This window comes from Gobio gobio, assembly GCF_949357685.1.
Source record: "Gobio gobio genome assembly, chromosome: 15".
In the NCBI taxonomy this organism is placed as follows: domain Eukaryota; kingdom Metazoa; phylum Chordata; class Actinopteri; order Cypriniformes; family Gobionidae; genus Gobio; species Gobio gobio.
The window spans coordinates 19,878,910-19,885,051 of record NC_137108.1 but is presented as its reverse complement, the minus strand read 5'-3'; the positions used below and the strand labels follow the sequence as shown (position 1 = coordinate 19,885,051).

At 38.6% G+C, this 6,142-nt stretch overlaps 1 protein-coding gene across 1 annotated transcript in view; it reads left to right on the top strand.

The window, feature by feature from the left end:
- The window catches only part of gtf3c6 (general transcription factor IIIC, polypeptide 6, alpha), a 1,355,101-nt gene that overhangs the window by 472,743 nt on the left and 876,216 nt on the right, over positions 1-6,142 (top strand). The window lies entirely within an intron of this gene.

Genomic DNA, 6,142 nt, shown 5'->3' with positions numbered 1-6,142 from the left:
AGGCTTAAAATGTGGATTTGATATTTATTATACACCTATACACATTTTATTTACACATACACAGTGTGCACAATTATTAGGCAAGTGAGTATTTTGACCATTTTTCAACTGCAAGCTGTATAAACTTGAATGCTTATTGGATTTTTGAGCATATCAGGTGATGTGTGTTTGTGTAATGAGGGAGGGTGTGGCCTAAAGGCCGGGACACACCAACCCGGGGGGTATTCCAGAAAGCAAGGTTAACTTACCGTCACATATACCTTGAACTCTCGGTTGATTAACCCAAACCTTGCTTACTCAAGGACAAGGTATGCTGGTTCCAAAAACGAGTCCGGGAGGTTAACACACAAGACATTCTCAACAGAGCAACGAATTGATGATTCACCATGGAAACAGACGCTAAGAAGAAGTGCGCCATTCTACTACTTCTTTTGTTTAATGGCGATTTACACAACCTACTTAGTGCACATCGCCACATATTTGGTAATATGTAATATGTTTGGTAATAAGTAATCTTTAAAAAATTATATTGTTTGCTTGATGCTAATTAATTGAATGCAGATCCATGTGTGAGATGACAATAAAACAAATAATGTTTTAATTGAATTAACATTTAAACATTTTTAATTTATTTTTTATTCGAATTCTTTCGAATTAATATATAATATTGTATATTATATAACTGAAACAAATTTGGTTATATTAATAACTATATTAAATATACAAAACACATCTGAATACCTCTTAAGCAAACTGCTTCACCGCTGCGAACAAACCTTCCATAAACAATGCAAACGTTGCGTTACTATTGATTCACATGGCTTTACAATCCTACAGCGGCATCAAAACACAGCGAATCCAACACATTCATGCAGTTCGCCGTGATTTGTATAGACGGAGATTACAAACGAGCAGCAACTATTAACTCCATTAGCTATTTAAAAAATGGCGGGTCTCAAGTTTGTGTTTGTCTTGTTGACCCCGCCCCCAGCGCCTGACGTAATCGGTTCTTACTTCTAGCCCAGCAATGTTCTGGTGCTACTTAAGAACCACTTTTCCTGGCTCGGAGCTGGTGCTTTGGGTGTGGAAACACAAAGAACCGATTTGAAACTAGGCTCTGTCTCCAAACTAGCACCAGCCACTGCCTTGGTGGAAAAGGGGTAAGAGTTCTCTCTCTCACCAATTCTACATGTTGAATCGGCTCAAAAAACACCAGACGGCCAACGAAAAAACACACACCGAAAAAACGAAGTCGGCCGACACTCAAAAACAGCCCGTCGTCGCCGACGGCCGATCATTGTCTTGGTGTGTCCCGGGCTTAAGGAGATCAACAAGGTGTCCATAATTATTGGTCAGCTTCTTTTCCCCAGGCAAAATGGGCAAACAAAGAGATTTAACTGACTCTGAAAAGTAAATAAAAAAATAAAAGTATTTCAAAGGGATGCAGCACTTGAAATTGCTAAGATATTGGGGCGTGATCACAGAACCATTGAACGTTTTTTTGCAAATAGTCAATAGGGTTGCAAGAAACGTGTTGATAAAAATAAAAAGAAGCAAAATTAACTGCCAAAGGTTTGAGAAGAATCAAACGTGAAGCTGCCGGGAACCCATTATCCTCCAGTGCTGTCATATTCCAGAACTGCAAACTACCTGGAGTGCCCAGAAGTACAAGGTGTTCTGTGCTCAGAGACATGGCCAGGGTAAGGAAGGCTGTAACCCAACCACCACTGAACAAGACACACAAGTTGAAACGTCAAGACTGGGCCAGGAAATATCTGATGACAGATTTTTCAAAGGTTTTATGGACTGACGAGACGAGAGTGACTCTTGATGGACCAGATGGATGGGCCCGTGGCTGGATCAGTAACGGGCACAGAGCTCCACTTCGACTCAGGCGCAAGCAAGGTGGTATGGGCTGGTATTATTAAAGATGAGCTAGTTGGACCTTTTCGGGTTGAAGATGGACTCAAAATTAACTCCCAAACATACTGCCAGTTTTTAGAAGACACTTTCTAAAAGAAATGGTACAGGAAAAAGTCTGCATCTTTCAAAAAGACCATGATTTTTATGCAGGACAATGCTCCATCACATGCATCGAAGTACCCCACTGCGAGGCTAGCCAGGCAAGGCCTTAAAGATGAAAGAATAATGACATGGCCCCCTTCCTCAGCTGATCTAAACCCGATTGAGAACTTGTGGGCCCTTCTTACACGGGAGATTTACGGTGAAGGAAAACAGTACACCTCTCTGAACAGTGTCTGGGAGGCTGTGGTTGCTGCTGCACAAAAAGTTGATCGTCAACAGATGAAGAAACTGACAGACTCCATGGATGGAAGGCTTATGGCTGTTATTCAAAAGAAGGGTGGCTATATTGGTGGGGTTTTTTATGTCAGAAATGTTTATTTGTAAATTTTGAGTGGTTTGTTTATCATTCTCTCTTTAACAGATGAAAATAAACAAGTGAGATGGGAAAAGTTTCGTTTTGTGATGTACAGTATATTTGAATACACACACTTGTATTTAAGAAATGTGTGTACTGTGTAGTACATATATGTATAATTATAATATATATGCAATAGTTAAAAAATTGTTTTGTTTCAGACCACTTTTACTAGGTGTAAATCGTATGGATCATTACAATTCGATACGATGTCGATTCTCATAGCCAGTGTTACGATATTTTCCCGATACCTCAAAAAGTTCTGTGATACGATTCGATTCAGGGGTATATCAATATTTCGATATTATATTATGTGCCTATTTTACACAACCAGTTACATTTTTATTAACTCACAACTGCAACCAAAATATATAACAAACATTCCTTTAAAAATGTCACATCCTGCACCCTGATTGGGACATCCACATATTAAAAAATTCACACAGTAATCTAATGACTTGATTATGAATGGCTTATGACATGCAGAGGCGGACAGTAGTGGAGTAGTGTAGTGTCTATAATTTATCAGAGTGTTTTTCTTTGGAAAACTTTTACTTCACAACATTCCAAAGCATAGTGTCATACTTTTTACTGCACTACGTTCCATATTGAATATCGTTTAATACTTAACTACATTAAAAATGTAGTAGGCCTACTGTATACTTTTACTCAAGTAAAAGTAATTCAAAGTTTTACTTGAGTACAAGTAAGAAAGTACTACAGTTTTAATGTAGTTAAGTATTAAAGGTAAAAAAAAAAATATATATTTATGAAATGTAGTGCAGTAAAACGTATGACATTATACATTATGCTTTGAATTGTAGTATAGTAAAAGTTTTCCGAAAAAACCCACTGATAAAGTATTGAAAAATGTACTTGAGTAGAAAGTAAAAATACTTCACTACTGTCCGCCTCTGATTACATGACAACAGTCAAGAAAGTATTTTAGGCTTCTTTGCTAAAATGTGTAAATGTCAAAACTGATCAAGGGAAAAAATTTAAAGGGGTCATGAACTGGCTTTTTACATTTTTGTTATACGTTGTCTGAGGTCAACTTATGACTTTTGCGTGGTTTTTACATTCAAAAACATAATGAGTAAGTAATAGGCTACTTTCTGCCTTGGTTTTGAGGCTCTCTGAAAAACGGTCGGTTTGGATGGGAGCATGCATCACTGAACACTTGGAAGTACATGCCGATGGCTAGGATTGGATAAGATTTGCATATTTAATGAGCTTCAACTCCCCTCAGTACATGTGGAAATTGTTTTGAAAGCGTCTGGGGAATCGCTCACATGACTTGCAAAATATCTTTATCAAACAAACACAATGATTCATCTCTCATCCACCCGCAATTGATTGGAATGTTATTTCTGTATTACTTGGCACAATCAGTTATAACCGCGTACACACACACGCGCAAGCAAGAAAGGAATGTTATTTCACTACAGCCCGTCTGCAGGCCGGTGATAGCCCGTCTGAAAAGCGCATAGCCCCAGGACGTTGGGCTTTGCTAGCACTGGCGTTACAAGTCCGAGCCTGATCACGAATGAACCAATTACACCTTCTCCAGCCTGTGACAGTGCTAAGGTATGTAATCAATAGATATCAAACGATCTGTAACAATGCAATACTAACATGTAAATAAAAAAACATGTTTTACTCACATGAGTGTGTGTTGCACCATTCCTGTCGGATCCAATATAGAAGGCAAAGCATTGTGTTTTAATCTCAATATGTCTGCAAATCCAGACCTGTATCTAGTTTACAATCGATTCTGCTTGAAATGAAGAGGACAAACACGCAATGTCTTACGCACGTGAGCTGGAAGCGGCATGTTTATTGCTCGGTAGCGCGACCCGTTTAGCTCCACGAATCGGTGGGCTTGAGGCGGTGCTTCTGCACTCTATGACGTCAGTGGTCGACATATTCTGAGATCTCTCGTTTTCTGGGCCTGTTGTCAATTAAAGCTTTTCTTTGACTAACAAGGAAGTTTTCAGCTCAGAAATGTACAGGATATTCTTATATCATGATGAACTTTTATATATCAAAGGAAAGTTGATTTCTCAATTCATCACCCCTTTAAATTAAAAATTAAAAGACATTTCTTTTAAATGTATAGCGCATATTTCTAATGAAGCAACAAATTATAGGTAGGTCAGATTCAGAACAGGATATGCTATGAATGTCATTTAATTATGCAAAAGTATTATATGAAAAGCTCAAAGGACTTATACGCATTTCGATGCGCTTGAAGCAACAGAGTCACAGCGTGCAGCGCTCCTATGCAGCAGTTTATTGAGCGTTTTCTTTTAACAGTTTTACTAATTAAATGTTAAACTTTTACATGTCAATGTGAAGAACGATTCATAGCGATTCATGGTTAATGCAAAACTATAGAACTTTATCTGAAGCACAAAATAAGTAAAATAATCAATTCAGTGGCCTATTTGTGGTCTGTTTGAGACGAGTGCTCGCTGCTTTTTGCGAGGCTTACGGTCTATGCTTTATACACGAGAAAATGATCAACTTTCAGCACTGGCCGGATCGGGACAGTGACAGTTCCATTGACTGTCTCGAGCGTCTTTTCAAAATCATTTTTTTTAATAAATAAAGAATGCACGCGTTGGCTATAATACATAGACTGACATTGTGTGAAAATGTGGAGAGTATTAAAACAAATGTGCCTCTTAAATATATAAATAGCCTTACAGGTATTGATTTTTAACGCGTTGCATCATGCATCGTATCGTTAGACATGAGCTCGATGTATTGTTACACTCCTAACTTTTACACTGTTGTATTTATGTAACCCATTTAGTATGAGTATTCAAAAATAATAGTTATAATGATAATGTAACAGTAATGATTCAATCAGTCATCTGGCTGGAAGGCCAAAGTTTGAACACCTCACAGCCCTCATGACTTTTCTAATCAAATCATAATTAAACAAAGGGCCTGTGTGTTACGCTGATTAGATCCGAGGCGTCATCGTGTAGCCGCAAGAGATTGGAGCGTTGAACTCTTTGGGCGTCGGCCTTCCCCTCTATAAAAACTGGAACCGACCATCAACTCTTTGCATTTTCGCCACCACAAGGAACGGACCTCTTGGCATTTCGCCATGAAGGGGAAGACCAACCCTGGTCTTCCCAACCCTGAGAGAAGGCCTCCCCGCACAGAGAGAGAAACCGGCAGACTTCTGGAGCGACTTTCCTAAACTTCAAAGAAATTCTCCTGGACCTGCAAATCCTTAGCGAACTTCCCCGACGATTCGAACTCAGACACTTACACGAGAAGCCTTAGTAATGCAAGTATTCTATTTCACAATCAAACTGCTTGGAAAAGGTTGTCTGAATTATTCCCGTTCACGGGAATATGAATTTCTTAAGGGCTCTTGCGAAAGGACTGTGAAGCTGTCTCTCTCTCTGTCTCTCTCTCTCTCCCTTGTTAATTCTCTCTTCCCATCATTCTTCTTCCCTTTATATTATTCGTTAAGTTTCATGTTTCCTTGTTTGTACCATATTGTTTGTTTTCTCCTACATATATATGCATATTTCCCCGTATGAATCGTAGCTTTGTAAACTGTAGTTGTTTTATTAAAACCCAATGATTGCATTAAATTGAATCCGTATTGTTTTGCTCACAAATACCGAAGTCAATGAGACGTAAGATTTTAGCTACCGATTTAAGCTTGATTTTCCTGTA